The sequence below is a fragment of the Pteropus medius genome, unplaced genomic scaffold, assembly GCF_902729225.1.
Source record: "Pteropus medius unplaced genomic scaffold, Ma_sr-lr_union100, whole genome shotgun sequence".
Classification (NCBI taxonomy): Eukaryota; Metazoa; Chordata; class Mammalia; order Chiroptera; family Pteropodidae; genus Pteropus; species Pteropus medius.
The window spans coordinates 2,496,187-2,512,752 of record NW_024350397.1 but is presented as its reverse complement, the minus strand read 5'-3'; the positions used below and the strand labels follow the sequence as shown (position 1 = coordinate 2,512,752).

The 16,566-nt window shown below is 33.2% G+C and overlaps 1 protein-coding gene across 17 annotated transcripts in view; it reads left to right on the top strand.

Moving 5' to 3' along the window:
- ZNF438 (zinc finger protein 438) overlaps positions 1-16,566 on the top strand; it is a 152,912-nt gene that overhangs the window by 98,001 nt on the left and 38,345 nt on the right. The window lies entirely within an intron of this gene.

Below are 16,566 nucleotides of genomic sequence, written 5' to 3'. Positions count from 1 at the left end.
GACTTTATAACAACCATAATGCTATAATAACTAAGACAGCATGGTGCTGCTGTAAGGATCAACAAATGAATCAGTGGAATTGAATAGAGAGGCCAGAATAGACTCACAGTTTATAGTCATTTGATTTTCGACAACGATCCAAAACAACCGAGTAGGGAACGGAAAGTTTTTTAATAAATGGTGCTGGAAGAAGTTGATATATGGGAAAAATAAATCCCAATTCCTACCTTGTACCATGCACAAAAATTAATTTGAGATGGATTATATTACTAAGTATAAAAGCTAAAATCATAAGACTTTTAGAAAAAAGAATTAGAGAATTTTTTCATGACTTGGGAATAGACAAAGATTTAAATGCAGAAAGTAATAACCATAAGAGAAAAACATTGTAAATTAGACCTTACCAAAAAAAAAGAAAAAAAGTTATGCTTATCAAGACGCCATTAAGAAAAAAAAAAAGACAAACCACAGACTGAGAAAAATATTTGTAAAACATTTGTCAGAGGAGGCTACACAGATAAAGAATTTATACAACTCCATAAGAGAAATGCAATCATAAACAAAAAAGTGGGGGGTAGAGGACAAACTGTTTGAAAAGACACTTTATAACACAGACATACCACAACAGAAGATATTCAATGGCCAGTAAGCATGTGCTCAACATCATTAATCAATCAGGGCAATGCAAGTTAAAACGATAGTATGACACCCACTTAGACACCCATTTTAGCATGACTAAAATTAAATAGGTTGATAACACCAAATGTTAGTAAGGTTGTTGAGTAACTGGAACCCATACGTTGTGTGGGAGGGTTAAATGATACAACCTCTTGGGAAAAAGATCTGGAAATTTCTTATAAAGTTAAACAACTTACCTGATGGCCGAGCATTTCTGCTTCTAGATATTTACCCAAGAAAAATGAAACTATTAAGTCCACGGAAAAATATATTCATGAGACATAAACAGTATGTGTACATGTAGCTTTATTCATAATAGTAGCCAAAAACTAGAAACAGCCCAGGTGTCCATCAATAAGAGAATGGATAAACAGACTGTGGTGTATTCATAACATGGAATACTACTCAGCAATAAAATGAGACGAACTACTGATACCTGCAGTAATACAGATGAATCTCATTATACTAAACGAAAGAAGTCTTATATAAAAGAATACGTATTACTCCATTTTTGTGAAAGTTCTAGAACAAGCAAAATTTATCAATGAGGGAAAGGAATCAAAAGATTGGTTGTCTCTGTGAGATGGGGCAGGAGATGACTGGGGAGGATTATGAAGACACTTTCTTAGGAGTGATGGTAATGGTTTGGCTTACAAGGTATATGCATTTTAAAAACTCATGGAATGGTACACTTAAGATTTGGGCATTTCATTTTATATAAGTTTTAATTCAAAAGAATGAAAAAAGAGCTTTAACAAATATCACAAGTAGATACTATTTTATACGCACCAGTTTGGCAAAAGTATTGGCAAGGAAGTGGAGCATCCTGGTGTCTTACCCTTGTTAGTGGCAGTGTAAATTAGATCAGTCATATAGAACAGTTTATCATTATGTAATTTGTGCATATACCAACCCAGAAGTTCCACTCTGAGGCATAGAAACTCTTGTAAATGTACACAGAGAAACGTGCATGATGATGTTCCAGAAAACTGGAAAGAACTCAGATATCCATCAACAAGAGAAGGCACAAATTGTGTTATATTCAAACTATAATGGATGAATCTCGTGATCATATAAGAATACTTCCAATGTGGTTCCAACCTGTAATTCCATCCAGAATCTTGTAAAATTAAATACTATATTGACTAGGGATGCATATGGTAACACTATAAAGGAAAGCAAAGAATTCAAGATAGTTGGGGAGAAGACATGGCAAGGAAGGTTGGAATTAGACTGGGAAAGGCCATAAAGATGACTTCAAAGTTATTAGGAATGTTCTGTTCCCTAAACTGGGTAGTGGGATGACAGCTGTTCATTTTTTTTAAACTTACACATATGTTAAAATATTGTTTAGTATATTTTCAATATTTTACAATTTTATGAGAAACAAAACATATATTTTAAAATTAAATGATCTTTAATAATTCTTCATTAGCAACAATATAATATGCAAAATGTAAGAAGTTGGCTTTCTGATATCATTAATTTAGTCATTTATTCACATGTTTATCAAATACCTGTACACAGCCCGATAGGGATGTGGCATTGGTTAAACCCTATTTGGAGGCTGCTGTTTTGGTAGCTGTATCTTAAAAATGAATTAGAAAAACTACTGAAATCTAGAATGATTACAGTCTTATATAGGCCCAGCTTTGACCTCGCTCCCCTAATGCTAGTCCATGGGACTTCTCAAAGGGACACTTTTATGAATTGGGAGTTGGAATGTCACTTGAACTGATCATTGACCAATCACTAAATTATCTTTCAGTCATGTCCCATAGTGTATTTACTTGAAAATTAACTGTGATCAAAAATTTTCAAGAAGCTGTGGCTAATAGATCGTTCTTCTGTTGAATCTTAAACATTTTCAAGGTATTCATAGATTTTTCATTTTAACATTTCTTACAAAATCTGTGAATATTTTTCATTAAATCAACTTACCAGAAAATAAAGGTTGAACTCTGTACCTGTAATGTGATCCTAAATTTGTAGCTTAAAATTAAAAAGGCTACCCCAGCCCTTTACTCTTTATAGATATTCAAACATTCCTTTGGATGCCAGGTAAGAAATTCATAGTGCCAGATATCCAGCAAGATGACAGTCTGGTTGCCCATATGAAGTACTTAAATATACCCAATTGCAATTCCAAAGTCTTATTGCTTCATTTATCACAGGAAGTGCCAGGGTTCTGAAATATTCTATAAGTAAAGCTACTCTACTTGCATCAATTCTCATAGGAATGACCAAGAATATTATGCCAATTCAATCCTAAGTATTGAAGTTAGGGTTATAAATGACATTTAATAGTATGATTTATTTTCTATCTTAAAGTTTATGGGGCACAAAACAAGACCCTATCCTTTCATATTGCTTTTTATTTTTAAAGCATCTGAGTCATGATAAAAATCTAAGCTTAAGAACTGTCAGATGATTTATGATATTTCATTTATTTTTCAAAGGGTTGGGGTGTCACCAGTAAGCCTATTAGAATTGTAGGTTTAGAGTTTCTCGATTTTAAAAAAGACCAGCTGCATAAACAAGTGTGTTAGCTTTGTAATTTAATTCTATGTGATTTTTTTAATACTTCAAAGTACCAAAGGAGGCATTTATTCTTAGGTCATAAATACTTTTTTATGTCATTATGATCTCAAACTTTCAAGTACATTTCAAGATCTACTTCTTAAAATATTAATATGTTTTTATTGTGTTCTTTACAACCTCAGGACATTTCTTCTTTTGTCTACCTAAATCTGCCTTTCTTCATGGGCTGACCCCAACAAAGATGGAATGTGAATAAACTGGAAGAAGACTAATTTAAATTGGAATTCTGCAGTCAGGGACGGATAATCTAATTATCTTTGAGAATGTGCTTTAAGCACCTTAAAGCTATTTTTTATTAAACCTTTAATTTTAGATAAATTCATGTGCAGTTATAAGAAATAATATGCATTTCATGTAGTTTGCACAGTTTCACCAAAATGATAACATCTAAGATATTAATATTAATATTACCTAGATCTTATTCAGATTTCTCTCATTTTACTTAAACTCATTTGTATATGCATATATTTAGTTTCTAAGTACTTTTCTCGCCTGTGTAGCTTCTTGTACCTACCACAGTCAAGATACAGAGCAGTTCCATCACCAGGATTCCTCATGTTGCCCTTTTGTAACCACACATACTTACTCCTGGCTTCTAATCCCTGGCAACCACTGTTTTCTTCTCCATTTCTATAATTTTGTCATTTGTCACAGATTGGATTCTGTGTCTGAACTGTATACTGAAAATATATTTCCAGTAAGAAAAAGAAAAAAGATTATTCTATTCCTTAACAATAATGCATTCTAATAAAAACTGTCAAGATTGGAGAACATGCTACTAGCTGCTACCAGGCAAGACAAGTCCGTGTTCTGACTCAAACAGATATGCTGTTTAGTTTTTTTTTTCCCCTTCAAAGTGCCTACCATTACTCAAGTAACTCTTTTCATACAACCTATCGTTACTTTTATGCCTGTTTGTTAAATGTAATAAATAAAGCTATAGATATAGATAAGATCTCTTAGAAAAAAACTATAAAGTGAGACCTAATGTTTACCCTGAGGAGCGTTAAGATTTAATGGCCAAGGATGTCCAGAAAGGCAAGAAGAAAAAAAACTAGGGGTTTCTGGTTCATGGAAATTAAGAGAAAAGAGGATATGAAGAAGGAAATAAGGTATGGCTTGAACAGCATCTGTGGATGACTTCGGCAAAAGAGGTCTTGGAGGAGTTGATAGGACTAAAGACCATTGGGAGGAGGAATGGGAGATGTGGAAATGGCAGCCCTGTAGAAAAATTTGATGTCTCCTCTTTCATTGATAATTTTATTGATTTGAGTCCTCTCTTTTTTTTCTTGATAAGTCTAGCTGAAGGTTTGTCAGTTTTATTTATCTTTAGAAAAAAAGGAATATCTAGATAGGCTTCTAGACTATATAGTTGGAGGGAGAGGTGGTGCCAAATGGCTTTGCATAGGTTGTTGTATATGTTGTTGTTGTTTTTATGGACAAGACTTGGGTTTCTTTAAAAGGCCAATGCAAAAGATCTGGTTAAAAAGAAGAGGTTGTGTATCCAAGCTAGAGAAGGAATAATATTTTTGTATAGTCGGGGAAACAGAAGAGAATGGAATCCAAGGCATAGACAGAGGGCCTGGCCTTGGGAAGGAGGAGTGGCATCCTCTCTATTGTGTCAGGTCAGAAGTAGGAGGGACTGGAGCACACATTGTTTGTGACAATGGAAATGTGAGTGACTCTGCATCTGATAATTCCTCTTCTCTGGGAAATAGAGGTGAAATGATCTAATAAAGGGGAGTACATGGTGCTGGAGATCTGAGTTGTTAAGGGAAGAGTTGTTAAGTGTAAGTTGTCGAGGAAACTGGCTCTTGTGTTTGCACATTATCTGGGCAGTGGGATTCCTAGTTGACTACAAATACATTTTTGAACAGTTGCATGATTTGAGATGATGAGGATGTTGGATGCAGAGAAATTTTTAGACTTCCATACACACAGCTCTTCTATTCTATGTTCATTTCTCCTGGGAATGAAGTCAGTATTAAAGCATAGAGAGAGAGAAGGTATAAAGTGCTGTAATTTGGAAAATTTTAAACAAATTTTTAAAAGCAAATATTTGTTCATAGTAGTCTCTTATGATCCTTTGTATTTGTGTGGTATCAGTTCTGATGTCTCCTCTTTCATTGATAATTTTATTGATTTGAGTCCTCTCTGTTTTTTCTTGATAAGTCTAGCTGAAGGTTTGTCAGTTTTATTTATCTTTAGAAAAAAAAAAAACTCTTAGTTTTATTGATCTTTCTATTGTCTCATTAGTCTTTATTTCATTTATTTCCACTCTGATCTTTGTTATTTACTTCCTTATACTTATAAACGTTGAGCTTTGTTCTTATTTTTTAGTACCTTGAAGTATAAAGTTAGGTTGTTTTTCTGAGATAGTTTTTCTTAATGAAGACATTTATTGCTATGAAGTTCCCTCTTACAGCTGCTCTTGGTGCATGCCATAAGCCTTAGTATGTTTTATTGGTATGAAGAATTATATGCCAACAAATTGGGTAACCTAGAAGAAATGGATAAATTCCTAGAAACATATGCTCTACCAAGACTGAATTATGAAGAAACTGAAAATCTGAACGGAAAAATTACTTCTAGGAGATTGAATCAGTTAAAAAAAAAAAAATCCACAACAGTAGCTTCACTGGTGAATTCTTTCAAACATTTAAAGAATTATTAATACCAATTCTCTCAAACTCTTCCAGAAAAAGTAGAAGAGGAGGGGACACTCTGAAACTCATTTTATGAAGCCAGCATTATCTTGATACCAAAGCTAGAAAAGGAAACTATGAGAAAAGAAAATTATAGGCCAGTATCTTTAATGATCATAGTTGTAAAAATCATCAACAAATATTAGCAAACTAAATCCAACAGGACATTAAATAGTTTATACACCATGATCGACTGGGATTTATTCCAGGGATGCAGGGACGGTTCAATAGCTGCAAATCAATCAATGTGAAAAATGAAGGGTAAAAATCATGTGATCATTGCAGAAAAGTCATTTGACAAAATCAGCATTCTTTTATGATAGAAAACTCTCAAGAAAGTGGATATAGAAAAATGTACCTCAACCTAATGAAGGCCATAGTTGACAAGCTCCACTAAAGGAAGAATTGTTAGCTCTAAATAGAACAAATTTAGTAAAGTTTCAGGATACAAAATCAATATAGGAATATCAGTTGTGTTTCTATACACTAATAATGAACTATAACAAAAAAGAAATTAGAAAACAATCTTATTTACAGTTGTAGCAAAAAGAATAAAATACTTAGAAGAATAAATTTAATCAAGGAGATGAAAAAGCCATACACTAAAAAGTATAAAACACTGATGAAAGAATGAAGAAGACACACAAAAAATAGATATTCCATGCTCATGGATTGGAGGAATTGATATTGTTAAAATGTCCATACTACCCAAAGCAATCTATAGATTCAGTACAATCCCTCTAAAAATTCCAATGGCATTTTCACAGAAATAGAACAAATAATCCTAAAATTTTTATGAAACCACAAAAGATCCTGAATAGCCAACCAAAGCAATTTTGAGAAAGAACAAAACTGGAAGCATCACATTCCCTGATTTCGAACTGTATTACAAAGCTTTAGTATTCAAAACAGTATGGTATTGGCATAAAAACAGGCACATGCAGATCAATGGAACAGAATAGAGAGCCCAGAAACACACACACACACACACACACACACACGCACACACAAGACACACACACACATCTAAACATATCTTTACATATATATATATTCAATTAATTTTTGAAAAAGCCAAGAATATACAATGGGGAAAGGATAGTCTCTTCAATAAGTGGTGTTGGGAAAACTGGATAGCCTCATGTAAAAGGATGAAATCAGGCCCCAGTCCTACACCAGACATCAAAATTCACTCAAAATGGATTAAAAACTTGAATGTCAGAACTAAAACCACAAAACTCCTAGAAGAAAACATAGGGGATAAACTCCTCAGCATTTGTCTTGACTATGTTTTTTTTTTTTTTTTTGGATTTGACATCAAAAGCAAAGGCAACAAAAGCAAAAATAAACAAGTGGGACTAATAACTAATAAGCTTCTGCACAGCAAAGGAAACCATCAACAAAATGAAATGACAGCCTATGTAATGGGAGAAATTATTTGCAAACCACATATTCCATAAGGGATTAATATCCAAAATAAGCAAGGAACACATACAGCTCAATAGCAAAAAAAAACAAAACAAATAACTCAATTTAAAAATGGGCAGAGGAACTGAATAGACATTTTTTGAAAGATGCACAAATGACCAATGGGTACGTGAAAAGGTGCTCAACATCACTAACCATCAAAGAAATATAAATGAAAACCACAGTAAGTTATCACCTTACACCTGTTAGGATGGCCATTATCAAAAAACAAGAGATATATGCTGGTTAGGATGTGGAGAAAAGGGAACCCTTTTTATTTAGTTGGCGGGAATGTAAACTGGTATAGCCATTTTGGAAAACTGTAAATGGGTTACTCAAGAAATTAAAAATAGAACTACCATAAAATATGATCCCATTGTGGGAATATATCCAAAGGAAATGAAATCATTATCTCAAAGAGGCATCTGTACTCCCATGTTCATTACAGCATAATTCACAATAGCCAAAGTATGGAAACAACCTAACTGTTCACCAAGGGATAAATTTGTCAAGAAAATATGGTGTATATATAATGGATATCATTCAGCCTTTAAAAAGAAGGAAATCCTGTCATTTTTGCTAACATGTATGAATCTGGAAGACAGCTCTATTGATACTGTGGAACATGTTTTACTTGGTTTTTAGTAAAACTTCATATGATTTTTGCATACCTTTATTTAATAGATAAATGTTCTTATTGAAATAACAGTGACTCCCACGTTTTTAACCTGCCAGGAGGATTGCTTTCTCTTACCCATTTGAACTTTTTATTTATTTAATGTAACTGAGAAGTATGAATCATAATTGAAGTATTATATTTATTCTCATTTTTTTTAATTATGAAAATTTCTGTTTGCTGGAACCACATTGCTCAAAGATTTTGATACTTTTGTAGTGATTCCCCTGGATATTTTCACTTCTAGAGTACATAATATTTAATCTTGATTTTTTTTTTATAAGAAAGATAGATTGAATACAATAGCTGTAGTTTTAACTCTTAATTTAGAATTGGCTTAGGAAACACAATGTTTACACAAAATCCTTTTAAAAATACTTTTAAAATTATGTTTTATTTTCACTGTTTTTATCAAGAGTAGGTAAAAGATAATGTGTTTCTGTAGATATAAGTTTTAAACAAATATTCTGTTTAAAACAGTTATTCTCAAGAGAGTGACATATCAGTACAAACAGATAAAGCCCCTCTCTGCTCCCTTTATAAGATCGTAATTCTCCATCCTCCATGCTACCAAACCCCTGCTGAGAATCTTTCATACTGAATGGGTCCCCTTTTCAATATATTCAAGTTGGGAAGTGCCTGCAGCTGTCTCCTTCTATATCATTGCCTCTTTACCCACCTATGTTTGTAGGAGGCTTTTTGCTGAGAGTAGAGGAAGAGATGTTTTGTTCTTCCAGAGTTTTCTAGACATGTACTGGAGAACTACAGGGGTCTGGGCATTTGCTAAAGCTTGGTCCTCTTCTCTCTTCCCAAGCACTCAGTCAGCTCTTGCCTTCATTAACCCTAATATTCTCCATCTGTCTCTCCAGAGAGTCTTGCTGCTTGCAGTCTGTGACCACTTTGAATATGGTCTTTCCTCTTTTCTGTGCCTATAGCCTCAGTTGAACCTTCTTCTCTACTCTCTCATGTGGTAACTGTGCTGTCTTTCTGCATCCAGAGTGTCCCAGGTGTAGGTAGAATGTGGAGAGTTCTAGGATCTTTCTTCTCCAGGAGTGCTCAGTTGGGCCTAGGGAGCCTTAGGAACTAATGTGAAAAACGATCTAGCCAGGTATACTGTGAATAAGAATAAATGGGCCTGCCATTTGCTTTATTTTGGTCATGAAGACAGTTTCAAAAATCTTTTTGCATCTCTATTATTATCACTGCCATCTATGTGTACAGTAGTTGTGTGAGTAATATTGTGATGTAGTTATCAAAATTGGAAAAAGGCATGATGTACCAGCCTGAAAAATATATTTTTAGATTCAGGCTTGTGCTCCCTAGTGGTTACCATGACTGCATAAGCCACAGCTCCTTCTAAAATACTTTTGTCATACTTAACTTTTTCTCACTTAGTTAGATCATATGGTTTAGTGTCATTAATTTGGAATGGAAAGCACCCTTATATCATTAACACTACTCCTTACAAGTTTGAAAATGATTCACTATGCAGTATGAAAAAGTACTTTTATTACTTTCAGTAAGAAGACATATGATATAAAGGCAGTTATTCAGGGTAAAAATGAAGAGTAAGTAGGAATGACGACTAGGAAACTAAAAGTAAAAAGTTATTTTCTGAGATTTATCATTTCAAGTATTAGGTTTGGGCTTTGGGTTTTATTTTTTTGGAACTATAAAAATCTCAACCCAGAACCAGGTGTTCTGTATTTTATTCAGTTAGAGACTTTTGATGTATTTTTGGAGTCTAATTTTCCTGTTGCCCAAGTAAAGACGGCAATGACTTAGTAGCAGCTCACAGAAATTATGTGTGAGGTGCTGAGTGTTGATTATAATAATAATCAGAGCTAAAAGTTAAGCACATATTTAGATTTGTAACTTTATATAATTCAGTAATCATTATTTAAGTGATATGCACATACATATACTTTGAAAAATCTTAGTATTTTACTAAAGTGGTAAGTTTTTGTATGGTACAGTAGAATAAGTCAAATATCTTCATGGATTTTCCTAAATATTTTACTTCCCCCCTCCCCAATAAATGTAAATGTGTCATGATATACAAATAATATTGTTTTGTGGTTTTATCTTTTATTTTTTTTATTTTTTTAGATGAGGCAACACTTGGTTGACCTCACAGATTGCGAGGACTTTGTCACTTTATAATCCTTTATTTTTTATTTTTGACGCTTACAGCACCTGGTCTTCCTAGGTGGTAGTGTCCCATCCAAGTACTAACCAGGCTCAACCCTGCTTAGCTTCTGAGATCAGATGGGATATAAATTAACCTAAAAAATCTGTAATGGATACTACTTCCCAAAGTACATATCTTAAATGAAATTTCTTAAGCATAAAATTTATTTTTGCTTTATCAACTGATGTGATCTTTCAGAAAGTTCTTGGGCAAACTAAATTTCAATAGTAGTTTGAAATGACATTGTCACATTTCACTGTGCACTTGTATTAACATTTTATTTGCAGAGTGCTTTGTAGTCATCTGTTTACACCATGCCCATATGATAAATATGAAATTAATCAGGAAAGATAGAACAGCTCTATTTTCTACTTTGCTCTCCTTAGAATTCTTCAGAAGAGATGTATCTATAGCAAATCCAAAATGAGTACTTTACTGTCATGCCTCTTATCATCAGGGGGAGAATAGATGGAGTGCTGAACACTTAAAAAGGAGAACATTCTCTTGAATACACCAAAACAGCTTGGGTTCCGTTCCTACCCTGTAAATCATGTAGATCTACAAGACATATATGGAACAGAATACACATTCTTTTCAATGCAATATCAGTCTTTTTCTAGGATAAACTGTTATGCCATAAAACAAACCTCAGTAAATGTAAAAGGGGTCAAAATCATGCAAACTATGTTCTCTGACCACATAGAATACAATTAGAAATAAGTAAGAAGAAAATTTGGGAAATGCACAAATATGTTGAAATTAAACAATATATTCCTAAATAGCGAATAGGTCAACAAAGAAATCACAAGGGAAATTAGAAAATACCTTGATATAAATTAACCTAAAATATACTAAAATTTAGGATGCAGCTAAAGAAAGCAATGTCTAGAGGGCAATTTATAGCTATAAAAATTGACATTTTGTTAAAAAAGGAAGATCTAAAATCAATAACCAAACCTTTCACCTTAAAGACCTACAAAAAGAAGTAAAGCAAAGCAAACAGAAGGAAGAAAATAATAAAACTTAAAGCATACATAAATGAAATAGAGAATAAAAAAGAAATAGAGAAAATTGATGGAAGCAAAATTTTATTCTTTGAAAGATCAATAAAATTGACAAACCTTTAGAATGGCCAAGAAAAAAAAGAACATTCAAGTTCTCTACTACCAACCTTACAAAAATAAAAAAGGAACACTAGGAACAATTGCATGCCAAAATATTAGTAGTTTGGATGAAATGGACAAATTCCTAAAAAAAAAAACTACCAAAACTAACTCGAGAAGAAATAGAAAATCAGAGCCTATAACAAGTAAAGCACTTGAATTATAATAAAAAAAAGTTCCAACGAAGAAAAGCCCAGGTTCAGAAGGCTTTACATGTGAATTTTATCAAAGATTTAAACAAGAATTAATACGTCTTCACAAAGTCTTCTGAAATTTAGAAGTGGAGAAAATACTTCTCAATTCATTCTATTAGGCTAATATTAACCCTAATGCCAAAACCAGACAAAGACAACACAAGAAAACTACAGACCAATATCCCTTATGAATATAGATGCAAAAGGTTCTCAACAAAATATTAGTAAACCAAATCTACTAACATGTAAAGAGAATTACAAACAAAGACCAATTGGCATAGATCTTAAAAATGCAAGGTTGGTTTAACATAAGAAAAACAATCAATGTAATACATTATATTAATAGAACAAAGAACAAAAGCCATATGATCATCTTAATAGACACAGAAAAAGCATTTGACAAAATGCAAGTCTCTTTTATAATGGAAATACTCAACAACATAGAAGTAGACAGGAACTTCCTTAACATAAGGAAGGGAATCTATGAAAGTCTCACAGCTAATCATCTACTTATTGGTGAAAACTTTCCTCTTAAAGTCAGGAACAAGACAAGGCTGTAGTCTCTTGCCTCTTCTATTTCAACACTATAGAAGACTTTCTAACCAGGGCAGTTAGGCAAGAAATAAAAAGGCATCTAAATTGGAAAAGTAGTAGTAAAACTCTCTATTTGCAGATGACGAGATCTTGTATATAAAAAACCTCAAGGAATCTACTAAAAAACTGTTAGGATTAATAAATGAGGTCACAAGGCTAAAAGATACAAGATTAGTATAATTATCAATTATATTTCTATATTATAATTAAGAACTTAAGAAAAATAAAATTACAATGGCATCAAAAGAATAAATACTTAGCAATAAGTTTAACAAAAGAGGTGAAAGACTTGTACACTGAAATTTAAAAACATTGTTGATAGAATGTAAAGATGTAAATAAATTGGAAGATATCCTTTGTTATTGAATTGGAAGACTTAACATTGTTAATATGGCAATATTCCCAAATTAATCAACAATGTAATGCAATCTATGAAAATCCCAGCTGTCTCTGTTTTGTAGAAATTGATCTGCTGATCCTAAAATTCATATGGAAATTCAAGATACCCATAATAGCCAAAATAATCTTAAAAAGAATAGAAAGGAAGACACACTTCTCAATTTCAAAACTTAATATAAAGCTATAATAAACAAGATGGAGTGGTACTGACAAAAGCATAGACATATAGATCAATGGTATAATATTAAAAGTCCAAATAAACTCTTAATTGATTTTCACCAAAGGTGTCAAGACAATTCAATGGAGCAAAAAAATAGTATTGGCAGCAGTGGTCCTCAAATATCTGGTTATCCACATGCAAAGGAATCAAAGAGGACCCCTGCCTTACATTATATACAAAAATTAACTCAATATGGATAAAAGACCTAATTGTAAGAGGTATAACTAAAACTGTATAAAACTCTGAAAGGAAAACTTAGGCTGAAATCTTTGTGACTTTGGTTTAGGCAGTGGTTTCTTAGATTGACCTGAAAATCACAAGCAACAAAAGAAAAATACATAAGCTGGACTTCATCAAAATTTAAAACTTTTGTGCTTCAAAGGACACCATCAAGAAAATGAAAAGACAACCCAAAGAAAGGGAGAAAATATTTGCAAAGCAGGTATCTGCTGAACGACTTTAATCAAGAATATATGAAGAACTCTTAGGACTCAACAACAAAAAGAAAAATGACCCAATTTAAAAATAGGCAAAGAATTTAAATAGATATTTCTCCAATTATGCCAAGTAAAAGAAGACACAAAAGGCCACATGTTGTATGATTTCATTTATATGAAATTTCTAGAATAGGCAAATCTACAGAGACAGAAAGTAGATTAAAGATTTTGAGGGAAAAGGGATGGGGTGACTGCTAATGGTATGAGGTTTCCTTTTGGGTGATATTCTGGAATTAGATGGTGGTGATAGTTGTACAACTTTGTGAATATACTAAAAAACAATAAATGGTACACTTTAAAAAGGTGAATTTTTTGGTATGTGAATTATATCAGAAATATAAATTAGTATTAACTGAGCTCCTCCTAGGTGTTCTGTTATTGTGAAGATGCTTAGGGTACCATATGAACACGAATGTGAACCCTTCCTTCTAGAACTTCTTATCTGTTGGGGGTACTAGGCATCATCTAAGTAAAATTATAATTGTGATAAATTCCTGAAAGAAAAGATTCAGGATTCACAGAGATTATTAACAGGAATATCTGAGCCAGACTAGGTCAGAGATAAGGAGGTGATATTGCCTAGAGATCCAAAGGATGAACCCAAGTTATTGAGAAGAAAAGAAGCATTACAGGGAAGGGGACCAGCATGTATAAAGACTGTCGACAGAGCCAAGGTATGTTCAGAAAACTGAAGGAAGGCTAGTGTGACTGGGACACAGAAAGTGAGGAATACAGGATGAAACTGAAAAGCAGGCCACGACTCGACTGTGCAGTACCTCATGGGCACGTTATGGCTTCTCATGGTTTTCAGTCTGAGGTAGCTTGTTCTGATTTCTGTTTTGAAAACATTACTGGCTGTGCTAGTTAGAGAAGAAGCAGTAGAGAAAGCAGTGAAAAGAGTATTCAGTTGTCGTGGCAGGAAAGGATATGGCAACCGGTACCAGTTGATAGCACAGATGAGAAGAAATGGACGTATCTGAGGGCTTTTTAGGACATATTGACATGATTTGGTGAAAGCCTACATCTGGGAAGTGAGGGAGAAGAGGTGTAAAGCAGGACTCCTAGATGTTGGACTTTTGAAAGTGAATGGGCGGGAGGGCCATCTCTAAGGCAGAGACTTTCCTTCAGTGTACATTTTGTTAGGAACGACTTCTAGTAACATGAATGGATTTTTTTTTTCTGTCAAGAAATAGCTTTTCACACATAATATAGAACTACATAATTTACTGATAGCAGATATTTTGGGAAAGTAAAAAACAGGAATTTGAGAAAACTAGACATTTTTAAAAATATATTTGCCAGATGTATTTTGCTCTAGGAGTCTATTTTGTCCTGTAATCCTCAGTGCCTTATTGTAATGTACTTGACCTTGCTGACGATCCCCAGTGCTATAGAGACCATCTACCATTTAAGTTTCCTCATTTTGATGTAAGTAATGCTAATAGACTCTGAAGTAAATTTTTGGCGAGTAACTACCTTCCAATGAAGAGTAACTGGAATGAATTCAATTTTAATTCATTCTTATTTCCTTGGCTAGCCAAAGTCTTTAAATGTCAAGTTTTTCAAAGAGCTTTTTATACTGCAGTTATGTAGAGTAAAAGTGTTTTATTATAATTTCTAAAATCTACTTTGGCAATTTAAGACTGTACTGAAATAAATTTTTATCTATACTCTAAATCTTTTTTTTTCAAATGACTCTTGAAGAGTTAGTTATTCGGCATCTACTTGGATTTGGAATGTCACCACACAGAACCAACTGTCAGGTAAAGACCTGGAGAGGAAAATGGGTCATGCAAATGGGTTGTGATTTAAGTTACACTGTAGCTGTTACAAGAAAGGTATCATGATTACTGTTTTATTGCTAATGTACCAGTAATAGACAAACTTTATGGATCTATAAATGCCATTCGAGTAAGCAAAGCTTGAGGCAAATTTAAATTAGGAGAATTAAGAATCATTTAGAGAAAATCATAGTGACCTGCCTTTTGCAACCCTCTTCTGGGGCATTTTCACTAATGTTTATTCTGGTGAGCCAGCACACACAGGGGAGAGTCAAAGACTATTATTCCCAACTTTTCCATAACACTGAAGCTTGCATCCATTTGAATCAAGTTTCCATTTTTCTTGCTGTCAATATAGGCTTAATCTAAAGATTAGCTCTTTACTAATAACCATTAACTATATTACATTGTTTTCCGTAGGTGCTTATTCTATTGTGTGCTTTAATTTCTAAGAATTGTTATTTGAAACGGGAACTTTAAGGAAAGATTGGGGAAATTTCGAGATTAGAGGCATTGTTAAGAGCAGAACCCAGTGCCTAGCTTCAAATTTCAGCTCCACCATTGACTAGCTCTGTGAGCTTAGGTAAGTTACTTAACCTCCAGTTCCTTATATGTAAAGTGGTGATTATAAAATACCCATTCCAAGGCTGTGGTGAGAATTAAATAAATTAGCACATATTAAAAATACTTAGGACACTTTAGAACACAGTAAGCTCAAAATAAATGTTAGTTGCTGCTACTGTTGTTACACCAATAAAATAGCTCTCTAACTCCCACTTGAAAATTAAAGTAAGTCAGTTGTAGTTGTTGTTTTGTTGATTTTGTTTGTTGTTTAGGCCTTTTTGGTGGAGTAGGGACAAAGTTACACAGATAGTAAGTAACTGAAATAAGTCAGGTTTACTAAAGAGTTGATTTAGGTCAGGAGATCGCAGACTGTGGCTCTCAGGCCCAACTGAGCCTGTTTTTGTATGGCTTGTAAGCTAAGAATGGTTTTTACATTTCTAAATTATTGAAAAAAAAATCAAAAGAAGATAGTATTTTCTGACACATGAAAATTATATAAAATTAAAATTTCAGTATTCATAAATAAAAAATGTTTTATTGGTACACAGCCACATTTAGTCATTTCTATTGTATAGGGCTGTTTTCATGTTACAACATCAGAAAGGAGTAGTCGTGACAAAGACTGTAGGGCTCACAAAACTGAAAATATTTACTATATGGCCTTTTGCAGAAATAGTTTTCTAATGCCTGCCTTGTGGGGTTATTGATCGAATGAGTGAACTCATGCCTTTTATACTATCCTACTTTGACAGACATGTAAGCTTGTATAAAAAAAGTGTGTGACTTTAATTAGCCTTGTGGCAGAAAACTTTTGATTTAGAAAAAGTGTAACTTTC